Genomic DNA, 18,722 nt, shown 5'->3' on the forward strand with positions numbered 1-18,722 from the left:
AGAGGTGGAGACACAGGCAGAGGGAGAAGCAGGCTCCATGCAGGGAGCCTGACGTGGGACTCGATCCTGCGACTCCAGGATTGCGCCCTGGGCCGAAGGCAGGCGCCAAACCACTGAGCCACCCAGGGATCCCCTGTACCCGTGATTCAAACTATAGCATTTATATAATCTAATCTTGGAAATGACACATCATCACTGTTGCTGTATATTCTCTTGGTCTTACAGCTAACTGAAAATGCAGAAGGTACTGCCAAGAATTGAGTACCAGGATGGTTTTTTTTTTTTTTTTAAGATTTATTTTTATTTATTTATGATAGAGAGAGAGAGAGAGGCAGAGACACAGGCAGAGGGAGAAACGGGCTCCATGCCGGGAGCCCGATGCGGAACTTGATCCCGGGACTCCAGGATCGCGCCCTGGGCCAAAGGCAGGCGCGAAACCGCTGAGCCACCCAGGGATCCCCCGAGTACCAGGATGTTGTAGCTTGGCTACCATAGCTGTCTCGAACTAATGGGTTCTGTGAATAATTTAGCCAAGCTATACCACTTGGAAACAATGTTAAATATTGCTTTGGAATTCGTTTCTTTCCTCACTTTCATCTGTTCATCATCCCAAAAATTGATTATAGAATTAAATAAGAATGAATAGCAATGAGACTGGGGAGATAAGTAGACTTATTTTTCAGAGGTAAATTCAACACACTTGGTTAATAAGATGGTCAGAGAAAGATTAACTAAAAAATTACCTAGAAATCTTTTACTTGGTTGACCTGGTGGAAGGTGGTGCCAGTCACTGAAAAAATTCTAAAGGAAGACTGTGGGAGAGGATCCTCGGGGTGGCTCAGCCGTTTAGCACCTGCCTTCGGCCCCAGGGTGTGATCCTGGAGTCCCGGGATTTGACTCCTGCATCGGGCTCCTTGTGTGGAGCCTGCTTCTCCCTCTGCCTGTGTCTCTGTCTCTGTGTGTGTGTGTGTGTCTCATGAATAAATAATTTTTTTTTTTAAAGGAAGACTATGGGGAAAGGAAGATAGACTTTGGGTTTTAATACATTGAATTTGATTTCCCTATGAGAAATTCTAGCCCCTAATACAATACTTGGCACCTAGTAAGCACCAGATATCATGTGAATAAATTCCAAATGGAGATCATCTGTTGGCAGGCAGGATCTGAAGCTTAAGAGAGAAACTGGGAATAATCTGGAGTCCTAAGAAATCTGTAAATTCAAAGGGATGGAAATACATAATACCGTCCACAAATTTGGAACTGGGAAAGAGCTAAGGGTGAATTTTCTATGTAAGGACTAGATGTAGGCCAGGAGAATGCAGTCACTGAAGAGAGCGTTTTAGGAGGAGTGGTCCATAGTTCTGCTGAATAAATGTGGGCAGAGGAATGAATTCTAAGTTTACCATCAGTGAAAATTCGTGAGAATTTCAGTGTTAGGGCAGGGGCAGAAGTGTAGACAGCTCCAAGAATATAGGGCAGTGGTTTGAAAGTTGGCAATATGTTGAGGATTTTGGTTTTTGCCTAAAATGAGGCCATACACCCCCACACAGTTCGAGAAACAGTATTTCCAATCCCCCAGACTCCTCTCCCTTCTTGTGTCTACCCCTCAGCAATTCCTCACCTAGAGTAACCACTGCATGGATTGTTTTTTTCTTTTGTTGCTTTGTAAATAAAGTCATACATTTTATGTACTCCTTTATGTGGTTTTCACTTAACATTGTGAGATTAGTCCATATAATTGCAATGGTAGATTGTTGTCATAGCTATGTTGTATTTCATTACATAGATATAGTATAATTTATCCATTTAACTTTTTGAATTTTTATTTACAGAGTGAGAATGCGAGTGAGGGTGCAGGACAGCAAAGGGAGAGAGAGAATCTTAGGCAGGCTCCATGCCTGGTGTGGAGCCCTATGTGGGGCTGAATCTCACGACCCTGAGATGATTACCTGAACTGAAATAAAAAACCTGATGCTTAACTGACCCATTTGACTCTTACCCACTTTTTCCTTTTTTAAAGATTCTATTTATTTATTCATGAGAGATACATAGAGAGGCAGAGACACAGGCAGAGGAAGAAGCAGGCTCCATGCAGGAAGTCCGATGTGGGACTCAATCCCAGGACTCCAGGATTCTGCCCTGAGAGGGCAGGCGCTAAATCACTGAGCCACCCAGGGATCCCGACTCTTACCCTCTTGACTTTTTTTTTTTTAAGATTTTATTTATTTATTCATGAGAGACACAGAGAGAGAGAGAAGCACAGACATAGGCAGAGGGAGAAGCAGGCTCCATGCAGGGAGCCCGATGTGGGACTTGATCCCGAGACTCTGGGGTCACACCCTGAGCTGAAGGCAAATGGCTCAACCATCCAGGCCTTCCACCCAGTTGACTTTTAATGGGCATTTGGGTTGTTCCAAGGTTTTGGCTATTAACAAAAAATGCTATGAAACTTTCTTTGTGTCCTTTGGTGGTTATATATGTGTGTATTTCTGTTGGTCGTAGGGTCTGCTAATGTACCAGTGACAACTTTCGTATTGATTCATTTAAGAGTTCTGGATACTAGCCCTTTGTCAGTGTACTGGATTCTAATTCTAATCAGGAGGCAGTAATGACACCAGTTACATGAACAAAAAATTTAGTAAAGAATTTTTTTAAAGATTCTTTTGAGAGAGAGAGAGAGAGAGAGAGAAACCATGAGCCAAAGGCAGACACTTTACTGACTGAGCCACCCAGGGGCCCTAATTTAAAGAATTATTAATTGGGGGTGCCTGGCTGGCTCATTGGGTAGAGTGTGTGACTCTTTTGGGGTTGTGAATTTGAGCCCCACATTGGGGATAGAGACTACTTTTTAAAAAAATTATTAAAGTTACTAACTAGGTAACTGAAAGAGTAACATGAGAATTAGGCTATAATACAGTTATAGCAATTAACACAGAAATAGGAGTCACTTCATAATTTGTTCATGCGGTTCTATCCATGAAAGGATGTTTTTAAAGATATAGGGAATATAGTTGGTGATATTGTGATAGTATTGTATGATGACATATGGTAGCTACACTTGAGCTAGCCTAGCACACATGTAGACTTGGATTGTATACCTGAAAACTAATGTAACATTGTCAACTACCAAAATAAAAAATAAAAAAAAAAATTCCCTAGAAGAAAGTTTCCCAGGGGAATTTGAGATACAGAAAAAAATGTTATCACCCAAGCATCAGCAGAACCACATGGTATTGTGTTCAGCACATCACAATACCTTTTGAACACTTCTGTTAGAGCAGTTGTAAATGTTCACAAATACCCAGGTACACAGTGTATTTTTGTTTCTGAACTTCAGTTGGCTGATCCTGCACCCCCATTATGCTTTTTCAGTAAATACAAACTAAGCACTGCCAAGTTAAAAAAAAAAAGGAGGGGGCAGAGAAATAAGATCTCTACATAGGAAAAAATTAACCCCTGACTCCTACTATGAACAGAAAATTGATTTGAGGTGGATCATTGACCTAAGTTGAGCTTCTAGGGACGCCTGGGTGGCTCAGTGGTTGAGCATCTGCCTTTGGTTCAGGGTGTGATCCTGGAGTTCCGGGATCAAGTCCCACATTGGGTTCCTGCAGGAGTCTGCTGCTCCCTCTGCCTATGTCTCTGCCTTCTCTCTGTGTCTCTTATGAATAAATAAAATTTTAAAAAATAAATAAAAGTAAGTTGAGCTTCTAGAAGAAAATGGAAATATCTTTTTCTAAGATTTTATTTATTTGAGAAAATACAAGTGGGAGGAGGGGGAGTCAAAGAGGGAGAAGCAGCAGCAGACTCCTGCTGAGCCTCAGGATCATGACCTGAGCTGAAGGCAGACACCCAACCACTGAGCCACCCAGGGGTTCCCCTGGATGTAGAGATTAAAAAAAAAAAAAATTTATTATTTAACAGTTTCCATGAGTCAGAAGTCTGGGTGTAGCATGGCCCAGCTGAGTTCTCTGCTTACAGTCTCAGAACACCAAAATCAAGGATTCAGTAGGAGAGGCTCTAGAGAAGAATCCACATTCACATGCCTTCAACTGGGACAGAATCTAACTTCTTTTCTTTCTTTTTTAAGATTTTATTTATATATTCATGAGAGGCAGAGACACAGGCAGAGGGAGAAGCAGGCTCCATGCAGGGAGCCTGACGTGGGACTGGATCCTAGGCCTCCAGGATCACACCCTGGGCTGAAGGCGATGCTAAACCGCTGAGCCACCAGGGCTGCCCCCAGAATCCAATTTCTATACTTGAACCTGGCCCCTCTCTATCTTCAACCCAGCAAAAGCTAATGAGTCCTCACATTTTTAGTTTCTGCCTTGTTCTGCTTTTAAGGTTTCATGTGATGAGAGTAGGCCCATTTGGATAATTGAGGATAATCTCCCTAGTTTAATAAGTGCATCTTCAAAGTCCTTTTGTCATAAAGTGTAGCATCCACAAATTAACACCAGGAGGCGAAGGTACTGGGAGCCTGCTTCTCTGCCTCTCTCTGTCTTGAATGAATGAATGAATGAATGAATGAATGAATGAATGAATGAATAAATAATAAAATGAAAATCCTAGAAGAGAACATAGGAATAATACTTCATGATACTGGATTTGGCAATAGTTTCTTGAAAATTACACCAAAACCATAGGCAACAAAAATATGCAAATGAGATTAAAACTTCTATGCACCAAAGGATACAATCAACCTACAGAATGGAAGGAAATATTTGCAAATCATACATCTAATAAGTTAGTATCTAAAATACATTTTTTTAAAAACTACAACTCAACAGCAATAACAAAAAACCCCAAGTAGCCCAATTATGAGCAAAGAACTTTGGATAGTTCTCCAAAAAAGATATACAAACAGCCAGGAAGCATGTGAAGAGATGCTCAATGTCACTACTCAGTACAGAGATGCAAGTCTAATGAGATAACTGCTCACACACATCAGGATGACCACTATCAAAAAAACGCACTATGTAAAACAAGTGTTGATGCGGATGCAGAGAAAGGGAGCCCTCCCGCATGATTGCTGGGAAGACAAACTGGTGCAGCCACTGTGGAAGACACTGTGGAGGTTCCTCAAAAATGTAAAAGAACTATCACATAATCTAGTATCACACTATTGGCTATTTACCCAAAGAATACGGAAACACCAATTTGAAAGGCTATATGCACCCCTATGTATATAGCAACATTATTTACAATAGCCAAGATATGGAAGCAACCCAAATGTCGACTCACTAACAAGAGGATAAAGAAGGGCAGCCCCAGTGGCGCAGCGGTTTAGCGCCGCCTGCAGCCCAGGGTGTGATCCTGGAGACCCTGGATCGAGTCCCACGTCAGGCTCTCTGTATGATGCCTGCTTCTCCCTCTGCCTGTGTCTCTGCCTCTCTCTCTGTCTCTATGAATAAATAAATAAAATCTTTAAAAAAAAAAAAAAGGATAAAGAAGATGTGTGTACACACAATGGATTATTACTCAGCCATAAAAGACTGAGATTTTGCCATTTGCAAGGATATGGACGGCTCTAGAATATAATGCTGAGTGAAATAATCAAATGCATAATTTCACTCGTGGAATTCAAGAAACAGACTCTTAACTATAGAGAAGAAACTGATGGTTACAGGAAGGGATGTGAGCACAGGGATGGGATTACAGAGCACACGTGTCCTGATGAGCACTGAGTAATGTATAGAATCATTGAATCACTATATTGCACACCTGAAACAAATACAGCACTGTATGCTAACTATATTGGGATTAAAATTTAAAACTTGATAAAATTAAGCCAGTATGTAATAAGTGTTGGTGAGGATTTGGAGAAGTTGGGATCCATGTATACTGTTGATAGGAATGTGAAATAGTACAGTCACTATGGAACCATGTGGACATTCCTCATAAAATTAGAGTTAATGATCTAGCCACCTTTGGGAATATACTGAAAAGGATTGAAAACAGGATCTTGAAAAGAAATTTGCACACCCACGTTCATAACAGCATCATTCACAGCAGCCTTGCGGAAGAAGCAACCCAAATGTCCACTGACAGATGAATAATAGATAAACAAAATGTGATGTTCATACAATGGAATACTATTCCACCTTGAAAAGTCCAGGAATCATGTCCCATGTTACATGGATGTTGCTTGCACAATTGTGCAAAGTGAAATAAGCCAGTCACAGAAAGACAAATACTGTGATTCCACTTATACGAGGTACCTGAAGTAGCCAAGTTCATAGACAAAGGGGAATGGTGGTTGCCAGAGGCTGTTTGGGAGAGTAGGTAAGAGGAATTACTTAATAGGAATAGAGCTTTGCAAGATGAAACAGTTTTGAAGATACATTGCACAACAATTTGAGTATACTTAAATACTGCTAAACTGTATACTTAAAAAATGGCTAAGACAGCAAATACTATGTTCATTTTTTACCACAGTTAAGAATTCTAAAAGAAAAGTCAGCTGTGTCCTAAGTAAAATGAGTGGGGCAAATGTAGAATATGTTACTTAAATATTCTCAGTTATTTTGTGTGAATTGTGCCATGTTTGTTTTAGTTCCAAATGACAATACTATGTTTTCAAACTTCATCAGATTCTGCGAGTTATTTTTGTTACGGTCCATAAATCACAGACTCCTAATCCTGAGTCTTTTTAAACATGTTGCTCCTTATGATCTCAACTATGTAATCATCTTAAAAGATGCAGGACAACCGATCCAGAAAATTCAGGGCCCACTCATTATTTAAACGAACAAACAAAAATTTAGCAATAGAGCAATGGAAAGGAAGGCCCTTAACTGATAAAGGTTAACTATCAAAAACCTACAGAAATATATTACATGTAACAGTAAAGAAAATAATAGGACTTTAAAAAATAGTTGCCAAATGGCTATTTCAGGTAGTAAACAAGAATGCTTACTCTCATCAGTACTTGCTCATCTATAGGAAGCAGAGTAAGTCCTCATTTTGCCACTGAGAAAACTAAAGTGCAAATGGATTAAGTAATTTTCAGGAGGCCACACAGCTACTCATCAAGACTGAAGTCGTGAAAGCCCAGAACTGACTATAGGGTTTATGTTTTTACTTGTGATAACAACAAAGGAATGTCAGACCAGGCACAACCAGGTAACCCCAAGCATTCAGATTCAATTCCTTCGTGAAGGGAGGACTTGGTTTGATTAATAAAATGAGGGCTGGGGATCCCTGGGTGGCGCAGCAGTTTGGCGCCTGCCTTTGGCTCAGGGCGCGATCCTGGAGACCCGGGATCGAATCCCACGTCGGGCTCCCGGTTCATGGAGCCTGCTTCTCCCTCTGCCTATGTCTCTGCCTCTCTCTCTCTCTCTCTCTCTCTCTTTCTGTGACCATCATAAATAAATAAAAATTTAAAAAAAAATGAGGGCTGTCATAATCAGATAATGGAGTAAGTCCAATTTTTCCTTCAGTGAAGGAGCCAGAAGGGCTTCAAGGGAGGTTTGTTCAGTTACATTGGCTTGGTGACATAACACTAAGGTGTTTGTTTCTCAGGTATCATTGCTATTACTGGGGACAGTTTTCTTAAGACTTTCCAAATCAGCATGACAGGAAAAAGTTACATGGCATTCTCCGTAAATAGTCATTTTATGGGTTTGTTTTGTTTTTGTAAATGAGTCATTTTGGAGTTGTTTGGATCTTTTTATCATACTAAATAATGTTTGGTGAGAACTCCAAACAATACCACATTTTACACCGTAATCTAAGGATTAATAAGTAGACCTTTGTTTAGGCTGTTTACTTAAGGATTTCAGAAATGGTGACTAGTGGGGCATAGAGTCTACTGTAAAAAGAAATAAAAAGCTATTAGACTCCAATCATTATGTTCATGTCATTACATTAAAATGAGCATAAAACTAGAGTAATAGAAAGTCAGTAAATAGGAAATGAGCAGCTTTAATTTTGACTTATAATTTCCAATAGAATATAACTTGATTATCAAGTTTGTTTTTTTTAAGATTATATTTATTTATTCATGAGAGATATATATATAGAGAGAGGCAGAGACACAGGCAGAGGGAGAAGCGGGCTCCATGCAGGAAGCCAGATGTGGGACTCAGCCTCCAGGATGACACCCTGGGCCGAGGGCAGGGGCTAACCACTGAGCCACCCAGGGATCCCCCGATTATCAAGGTTTTTAAATCAGCTTAGGTTAATTTATTCTCCACTGACGACACAATTCTTTTATTACAGCAGGAACCATTTATAGCACTGATGTGTATATAGTAAATCCTACATCAATACAAAAGTTTCCAGTTCTATATATCTATCCATTAATCTATCCATCCATCTATCCATTCATCCATCCGTCTATCCATCTATCTGTCCATCCATCTATCTGTCCACCTGTACTTCCATAATATTCCATGTTTGGCTGTACCATAACTTATTTACCCTATTGGTAGACTTTACAGCATTGTTTCCAATCTGTTGTAGTTTTAAGTTACAATTAATAATAATAATAAATAATTAATCTTGTACACACATTGTTTTGCACATGGGTTGTGTGAGGTATGTTCCTAGAAGTGAGATGACTGAGCCAAAGGGTACCCACATTTGTGATTTCTGATAAATGGACATTGTCAGGACAATATGTCTTGATAGCTAAGGTATTCTCCCTCTCTCTCTCTGCACCCCCTTTTAGGAGTGTGTCCATGAGATAAGCAAAAATAGAATTTACCCTTGAACAACACAAGTTTGAAATGTACAGGTCTACTTGCAGGATTTTTTTTTTTTTTATAAATAGAGTACTGTAAATATACTTTCTCTTCCTTACAATTTACTTTCATTTCTTTTCCTTTTTTTTTTTTGAGAGCAATAGTGTGAGCAGTGCGGAAGGGGAGAGGCATAGAGAAAGGGAGAGAGACTCTTAAGCAGGCTTCTTGCCCAGCACAGAGCCCAATGTGGGGCTCAATCTCATGACCTTGAGATCATGGCCTCAGCCGAAATCAAGAGTTGGACATTTAACCAACTGAGCCATCCAGACGCCCCACTTTAAAATTTTAACATTTTTTCTCTAGCTTATTTTATTGTAAGAATATAATACATATATGAAATATGTGATAAAAGACCCTTTGTTATTGGTAAGGCTTCTGGATCAACAGTTGGCTATTAGTAGTTAAGTTTTTGGAGAATTGAATGTTATGCTCATATTTTCAATTATGGAGGGAGGAGGTCAACATTCCCAACCCCAACCTTGTCCAAGAGTCAACTGTATACTTAACCATGTGCCAGGCAAAGTCATTTAATCTTAAGTGAGACTGGAGCCAGCTGTATATTTTTAGTTGCATGTATTTTATATTCCAGTTCTTCCCTTTATTATTATTTGTCCCTCCTTTTAGCTGTCAATTGACTTGTATATAACAACTTCTTTGTTGTCCCCTCCCAATTTTCATCTCTAATCTTTCAGTGGCTTAAAAAGAAAATCTCCCAAGTTTATTAGGTTTCTGTCAAGAAAAGATCAAACTATAGTCACTAACTTTGTGATTTCTTTCTCAGATAAGAGATCAGAATTCCCTGTTTCAAATTTGTAACCTGAGTTATTCAGATTCTTTGTATTTCCTTCACAGTAAGACAGCTTTATATTTTAATATTTTTTTCCTAATTATATGAATCTTCTTTTAAAAGATTTATTCTTTTAAAGATTGTATTTATTTATTTGAGAGAGAGAGAGCACAACAGAGCACAAGGAGGGAAGGGGCGGAGGGAGAAACAGACTCCCTGATGAGCAGGGAGCCTCACTCGGGGCTCCATCCCAGGGCCCTAGTAGCATCATGACCTGAGCCAAAGGCAGACACTTAACTGACTGAGCCACCCGGGTGCCCCTAACCATATAAATCTTGATGTAACTAACAAACATTGAACACGAAGAATTGAGTTTAAAGATACATCAAATTGAGGGGTGCCTGGGTGGCTCGGTTGGTTAGCCGTCCCACTCTTGATGTCGGCTCTGGTCATGATCTCAGGGTCATGTGACCAAGTCCTGCACTGGGCTCTGCACTGGACCTTGAGCCTGCTTAGGATTCTCTCTCTGTTGCTCCAATTCCCTCTCCCTCCCTAAACAAACAGACAAACAAAAAAAGATGAAAAAGGGAGTACCTGGGTGGCTCAGGGGTTGAGCATCTGCCTTCAGCTCAGGTTGCGATCCTGGGATCCTGGGATGAGTCCTGCCCCGGGCTCCCCTGAGGGAGCCTGCTTCTCCCTCTGCTTGTGTCTCTGCCTCTCTGTGTGTCTCTCATGAATAAATAAATAAGATTTTTTTAAAATTTTTTTTAAATTTTTATTTATGATAGTCACAGAGAGAGAGAGAGAGAGGCAGAGACACAGGCAGAGGGAGAAGCAGGCTCCATGCACCGGGAGCCCGACGTGGGATTCGATCCCGGGTCTCCAGGATCGCGCCCTGGGCCAAAGGCAGGCGCCAAACCGCTGCGCCACCCAGGGATCCCAATAAAATATTTTTTAAAAATGAAAAAAAATACACCAAATTTGGGTGCCTGGATGGCTCAGTCATAGAGCATGTGACTCTTGATCCCCAGGTCGTGAGCTCTAGCCCCACACTGGGTGTAGATTACTTAAATAAACATATATATATGTGTGTGTGTATATATATATACACACATATATATATTCCATCAAGTATACATTCAAATGTGCTGTCTAGAGCATAGTACTTCAGAGTCTAAGTATGTCAGTATAGTAGACTGCTTTTAAAAACAGAGCTTCGGGCAGCCCAGATGGCTCAGCGGCTTGGTGCCGCCTTCAGCCCAGGGCGTGATCCTGGAGACCCAGAATCTAGTCCCACGTCAGGCTCCCTGCATGGAGCCTGCTTCTCCCTCTGCCTGTGTCTCTGCCTCTCTCTTTGCATCTCTCTGTGTCTGTCATGGATAAATAAATAAAATCTTAAAAAAAAATAAACACAGAGCTTCTAGAATTGCATTGCTGGTTATTAAGAGATTGTCTTTTGGCTCCAAATCCATTTCTCTGTACTCTATGGTACTAGGGCTGAGACAAGCGGAAGACTCCTTTAGGTTTCACCGATAGGGAGGGAGTGCCAGAACACAGTGGAATCCTTTGCATCTTCACTCCTTTGCTCTGACAGCAACTGTTATTTCCTAGCATTTCCAGAACCAGCCTTGTTGAGTTCCCTCAGACAGCCAGCAGCAGCCACACAGTGGCTTCTCAGAGGTTTGGCTCTGAGGCCCAGAAGGCCCCTCCTCCTAGGAGCTGAGTTCTAATAATGCCACCCCCTTCCCTGTGCTCCCCCCAGCACTAGGGGTAGTAGTTGCTTCCCCTAGTTATTCTGTGTGACTTCAGTGTTCCTTCTGTGCCCCTTCAGTTCTCCAGCACCTGTGCACCCAACTCCCAGATTAAACATTCTGTTAAAAGAACTAGTGTTTCTTTTTTCTTTTTTCCTGATAGAATGACTGTAATTTCAGTTTAGCCAGGAAAACAATCAAAATATTTAACCATTCATTTTGTTTGTTTGGTTGTTTTTTTTTTTAAAGATTTATTTATTTATGATAGAAAGAGAGGCAGAGACACACACAGGAGGAGGGAGAAGCAGGCTCCACGCCGGGAGCCCGATGTGGGACTCGATCCTGGGACTCCAGGATCACGCCCTGGGCCAAAGGCAGGCGCTAAACTGCTGAGCCACCCAGGGATCCCCTCAACCATTAATTTTGAATGAACACCTCAGTCTTTTTTTTAGAAAGAGTGAGCACATATGGCAGGGGGAGGAGGTAGTAGGGCCAGAAGGAGAGAAAGAATCCCAAGCAGGCTCCTCTCGCAGCATGGAGTCCAATGACGGGCTTGACCTCAAGAGCCTGAGATCATGATCAGAGCCAAAATCAAGAGTCGGACATTCAACCAACTGAGCTCCCCAGGCGCCTCGACACCTCAGAATGTCCATACTGCTTCACTCTTGGTAAAAGGAAGGACATTTACTGAAATCACTCCTAGCTACCTAGAAAATCCTAAAAGCAGGACAGTCTTGAAAAAGGGACAGTGAAAATTTTTTGTAGATTAAACTGCTGGCTTCTAAAAAATTATAGTATAATATAAAAACATCAAGGTAGGGGCACCTGAGTGGCTCAGTCGGTTAAGTGTCTGCCTTTAGCTCAGGTCATGATCCTGGAGTCCTGGAATCGAGCCCCACATTCAGCTCCTTGTTCAGCAGGGAGCCTGTTTCTCCGTCTCCCTGCTCGTGCTCTCTCACTATCTCTGTCTCTCTCAAATAAATAAAATCTTAAAAATATATGTATCAAGGTAAATGGTAGGACACATAGTCTATTTTAAAATATGAATCTGTAGGGCAGCCCGGGTGGCTCAGTGATTTAGCGCAGCGTTCAGCCCAGGGCGTGGTCCTGGAGGCCTGGGATAAAGTCTCACCTTGGGCTCCCTGCAGGGGGCCTGCTTCTCCCTCTGCCTGTGTGTGTCTCATGAATGAATAAATAAAATCTTTAACAAAAAAAATGAATCTATAGCATGACATTTGTTATGGCCACAACAAATGAATGCAAAGAATGTAACTACTCCATAGTGATCCTTGAACTTAAAATTGAAACCATATTTCTAACAGGTTTCTCAAGACAGTCTTGGCAACATATAAACTGTTCAGGAAATATTTATGGAACACTTGTAATTTAAAATTTATTTTAATTTTTTTTTATTTTTTAAGATTTTACCTATTTATTTTGAGAGAGAGAGAACACAAGCAGGGGGATCCCTGGGTGGCACAGCGGTTTGGCGCCTGCCTTTGGCCCAGGGCGCGATCCTGGAGACCCAGGATCGAGTCCCACGTCGGGCTCCCGGTGCATGGAGCCTGCTTCTCCCTCTGCCTGTGTCTCTGCCTCTCTCTCTCTCTCTCTCTCTCTGTGACTATCATAAATAAATAAATAATTTTTAAAAATTAAAAAAAAAAAAAGAACACAAGCAGGGAGAGCTACAGAGGGTGAAGGAGAAGCAGGCTCCTCACGGAGCACCATGCCCCATGTGGGGATCTTTCCCAGGACCCTGGGATCATGACCTGAGCCAAACGAAATGCTTAACCGACTGAGTCCCAGGTGCCCCTGGAACACTTTTTATATGCTCAGCTGGCACTCTAGGTGCTAAGAATCCACTGATGAGCCAAAGAGACCCTCATATGAACTTATAATGTAAAGGAGGTAAATGCTTTCTCAGCCTTAGCAAATGGGACTAATTCAGCTCTTGCAGTTCAGAATGCCCAAAATAAGTAGGATTCAAGGAGAAATGACTAATTCCAGGAACAGAATAATGAAAGAACAAGTGAGCCAGGAATATCTTGCATCAGAAAGTAAAGATGTGGGGCAGCCCGGGTGGCTCAGTGGTTTAGCGCCGCCTTCGGCCCAGGGTGGAATCCTGAAGACCCCGGATAGAGTCCCACGTTGGGCTCCCTGCATGGGGCCTGCTTCTCCCTCTGCCTGTGTCTCTGAGTCCCACGTCGGGCTCCCTGCATGGAGCCTGCTTCTCCCTCTGCCTGTGTCTCTGCCTCTTTCTCTCTGTGTGTCTCTCATGAATAAATAAATAAAATATTTTTAAAAATGCCTCCCAAGGGAGGCATGGAGAAGCACATATCACTTACCTAGTCCTCTTTCCCTCAATGCACAGCTTCAGTCTAATCATGAGGAAACATTGGACAAACCCAGACTATAGGACATTTTACAAAATAGCTGGCCTGTAACTCTGCAAAAATGTCAATGGCATGAAGACTGAGAAAGATGAAAGCTTATAGAGCAAAGGGAACCAGAGAGACCTGACCACTACACACATGTCATCCTGGAATAGAGAAAAGCCTGAGAAAAGGTATTGCTATAAAGATAGGATCAGGATCACTGGTAAATTTTGAATGTGGATCATAAATTCAATGATCAATGTTAAATTTCCTGATTTTGATCATTGAACTGTGCTCATGGAAGGTAGTACCTTTGTTCTTAAGAAATACATTCTAGGGACGCCTGGGTGGCTCAGCAATTGAGCACCTGCCTTTGGCCCAGGGCATGATCCTGGAGTCCTGGGATCGAGTCCCGCATCGGGCTCCCTGCATGGATTCATGGAGCCTGCCTCTCTCTCTCTCTCTCTCTCTCTCTCATAAATAAATAAAATCTTAAAAAAAAAAAAGAAATGCATTCTAAGGTATTTAGGGGTAAAAGTAAGTCTGCAACTTACTCTCAAATGGTTCAAATGATAGATGAATGGATGGACAGATGCAGCAATAGATGGGTGGATAGACTAAAAAGAAACAAAGTGGTTGCAGCAAAATGTTAAAAAAACTGGTAAATCTGGTTGAGTATGTATGACAATTCTTTATTCTTACATCTTTTAAGTTTGAAATTATTTCAAATTTTTAAAAAATTATTATAATTAAAGGAGGAAGCACAGGGCTCTACCTTATACTGCAGTTTTTAAATGAACACTTCCCAATAACCCCAAGGGCCACTAAGAAGAAATATATTGGCCTTTAGGCTACAATTAGCCCTTCTAGAAACGTGATCCTACTAATTACTAACTCTTGCTAGAAAAAAAATGGCTTTAAATAAACTAATCCAATATCTCATCATTTTTTATAGGTGATTGCTGCATTTTATCAGGGTTTATCTAAGGGCTATACGTAATAGTTTTACTCATTGTTTCCTGGTCAACCTCCAAGAATGTTCATCAGGAAGCTATGCTGTCATCTAAACTTAAACAATCTATTCAAAAATATCTACAGTGGGTAAATGTGACTGTTTCTGGTCCCTCAATATCCATATGCTCCTCTCCTTTCCTCAGTCCTATGCACCTGAAGGGTGTCATGAGATTAATTCCCACTCAAGAAGCATGAGCAGAAGGGATGTGTCGCCTTCACTCTGAGGCAGGTGAATGTGGGTGTGCCCTTTCTTGTTCTATCTCTTCCCCTTTGGCCAGACCTAGAGTGATCATGTGTTGAGATGGCAGGCCGTATGGTGAAATCAGCTTTGATCCCTGAGTCACCCCTGGGAGGAGAACTCTCTGGAGGACCATCTGATCGGCACTAGACTTTATAGGATCAAGAAGTGGACTTTGATTGTGTTGTACTGATAAGACGTGGGGTTAATCTGCTAAATTGAAATAGCCAGAGGTGCTTTTGATTCCTCTTTCTCTTCTCCTTCCCTTCTCTTTTCTGTAAAAAATATTGATTGGTTTCTCTTCTCTGATTTATTGGGGTTTGTTTTTTCATCACTTCAGGTAGCCAGGGCCTGTAGGATCTGTAAGGTTGATGCCAAGGAGGCAGCTGGCAAGACTGGGAAGTTGTTTCACACAGGGGGAATGAACACGTAAGGAGCAATATGTTGAAGATAATGAAAACCAATTTTATCTCTCAGAGAAAGGAGTCACAAATGTGGAAAGGAAAAAAGGGTAGAATGAATCCTGTGATATTCTGATTTGGAATTGGAGGTATTAGTGGAACTCATGTTTTTTTGTTTTTTTGTTTTTGTTTTAATATTTTATTTATTTCTTCATGAGAGACACAGGCAGAGGGAGAAGCAGGCTCTAAGCAGGGACCCTGATGTGGGACTTGATCCCAGGATCCCAGGATCATGCCCTGAGCCAAAGGCAGACGCTCAACCGCTGAGCCACCCAGGGATCCCAGAACTCATGGTTTTAAAAGAAGAGATAGATGGATGGATGGATGGATGGATGGATGGATGGATGGATGGATAGATAGATAGATAGATAGATAGATAGATAGATAGATAGTGTATGTGTGTATATGTATATATGCTGAGAAAGCCTAGAAGCAGTAATAAATACCCTGGAGCAATAAGCACATTTTGCTCTCAGAGCAAATGCTCTTCTTCCCTAAAGAGAACCAGAGCTCTTGGGAGAAATGGCTGATTCCAGAGCTAGGGGAGAACAAGTAGATAAGTCTGGGGGGAGGCTGGATGGGAGGATGGGTGAAATAGGTGATGGGGATTAAGGTATGTCCTAATTGTGATGAGCACCAAGTGTTGTGTGGAAATGTTGAGTCATCTATTGTACACCTCAAAACTATATTTTAACCTACTGGAATTTAAATAAAAACTTAAAAATAAAATTAATAAATAAGTAAATAAGTCTGGAACATCTGCTGTACCAGAATGTAATAAAGTGCTCAAAAACTGATGGGGACTTATCAGAAGAACACAAGATCCATTCAAAGAGGTTTCTACTGGCCAAATCTGTGTTAATATAAGTAAGAAAAGAAAGAATGTTTGTATTAGATAATAACTCATCAATAAAATAGAAATCCATTAGTTGATACTGATATAAATAAATGCAGAATGAACTAAATGAGCTAAATGAATGAAGAGAAAGTAAAGCACTTCCTTACTGTAGGATAATAAATGTAGGTCTGATAGAGTTAGAAAAACTACCGTTTGGCAATTATCCCAATAATAATCAATTCAGGCAACAATCAGTGATAAATGCGAATTACTTACTAGTTACAGATAAAAATAGTATCTTTACAATGAAAAAACTAGGCAAACACTACCTTGATCAGGTGAATCAAAATTTACCTCACCAGGAGCACCTGGCTGGCTTCCTTGGTAGAGCATGCAACTCTTAATCTCAGGGTTGTGAGTTCAAGCCTCATGTTGGGTTTAGAGATTACTCAAATAATCAAATCTTTTCTTTAAAAAAAGATTTATTTATTTATTTTAGAGAGACAGAAGGAGAGAATGGGGGGAGGGGCAGGGGGAGAAGAGAGCCTCTCCAGCAGACGCCCTGCTGAGCACAGACCCTGAGGCAAGGCTCCATCCTACAACCCCAAGACCATGACCTTAGCTTGCTTAACTGAGCTATCCACGTGTCCAAGAATAAATAAAATATTTTTAGAAATTCACCTCACCAGTAACAGAACAAATCAACATTATGAGCCTTCTGGTATGATAAGCTGGAAAAAACAAAGGGTCTCCTCTATGGTAGTCCTGCCCTAAATGCATACTGTACATCTAATTATGAGAAAACACCCGAGAAGTCCAAATTGCCCATCTTGTACTCCGAAGTGTCTTATACTCTTCGAAAATTCCTGGTCCTGAATGACAAAGATAGGTAGAAAGCCTGTTCCACGTGGAAGAAATTTAAAAAAGAGACCCGAGAATTACATGGAACACCCTCTTGGACCAGATACTGGACTAGAAGGGAAAATATTTTTTTGTTTGTTTTGATTTTTTTTATAAACTATAAATGGTATTATTGGGAAATTTGGATATAGGACCTATGGATTGGACGGTAGTATCCTAGCAATGTTCCTATCCTGATTTTGACGGCTTTGCTTTGTCTTTTAGGAAATACATACTGAAGTATTTTTTTTTTGAAACTAAGAAATCATTTATTTTAACAGGAAAAGTGAGCGTGCAGACAAAAATAATTTTACACATATGAAATGCATAAGAGTTTCAAAGCAGAGTGAAATTACGATATGGCTTAAGATAAATAGCATTTATTCTTTTAAAAAATATTTATGAGCACCTAATACTATGTGCAAAGCAGTGCACATAAAACAATGTAGATTATATTTTAAAATTGAAGAGAATGTTGATAACTTTCATTCTTTAATAAACAATAATATATATTTTTTAAATTTATTTTTTATTATTGGTGTTTAATTTACCAACATACAGAATAACCCCCAGTGCGTCACCCATTCACTCCCACCCCCCGCCTTCCTCCCCTTCTACCACCCCTAGTTTGTTTCCCAGAGTTAGCAGTCTTTACGTTCTGTCTCCCTTTCTGATATTTCACGCACATTTCTTCTCCCTTTCCTTATATTCCCTTTCACTATTATTTATATTCCCCAAATGAATGAGAACATATAATGTTTGTCCTTCTCCTACTGACTTACTTCACTCAGCCATACTGAAGTATTTAGGAGTAATGAGGCATCACGTATTTAACTCTCAATTGGTTCAGGAAAAATATGTCTTTGCATGTGCATACAGGGATTACATGTATATTTATTTACGTATGTATTCATAATCTATATAGCTATACATTTAAGCATATTATATATGTGCATCCAGTAAAATTTTGACAACTGGAGAAACTGAGTGAAGAGCATACGGTCCTGGAATCCAGTCCCCACCAGGGTCCCTGCTCCGTGGGCAGCCTGCTTCTCCCTCCCTCTACTCCTGCTCTCTGTCAAATAAACAAAAACCTTAAAAAAAAAAAAAGTTCTTAATGTTTAAGACTGCAGCTTGTTGGCATAACTCAGAAGATTTGTTCACAGTATGAAAATTACGAAAGCAGTGGTATGTCGAGACAATTCAGGTGGGGTGCAATTTGTTTGGAAGACAGCAGTGGGGATGCCTGGGTGGCTCAGCGGGTTCCACGGGGAGTCTGCTTCTCCCTCTTCCCCCGCCCCATCCCCTTGCCCTCCTCTCCCCTGCTTGGGCTCCCTCGCTCTCTCTCACTCAAATAAAAGTCTTTAAAAAAAAAAAAAAAAAAAGACAGCAGCGGTATTGGAATGAATACTATTGTTCAGGTACCAGAACACAGGACAAGTAATCCTGGGCTCCACAAACATACAGAGAATGGAGAGCAATTTAGTTTTAAAAGTAATCCCACTTGAGGGCACCTGGCTGGCTCAGTCAGAACAACAAGCAACTCTTGATCTCACGGCTTTTAGTTGGAGCCACACATTGGCTGCAGAGGTGACTAAAAAAATAAGT

Source organism: Canis aureus, chromosome 13 (assembly GCF_053574225.1).
Source record: "Canis aureus isolate CA01 chromosome 13, VMU_Caureus_v.1.0, whole genome shotgun sequence".
Classification (NCBI taxonomy): domain Eukaryota; kingdom Metazoa; phylum Chordata; class Mammalia; order Carnivora; family Canidae; genus Canis; species Canis aureus.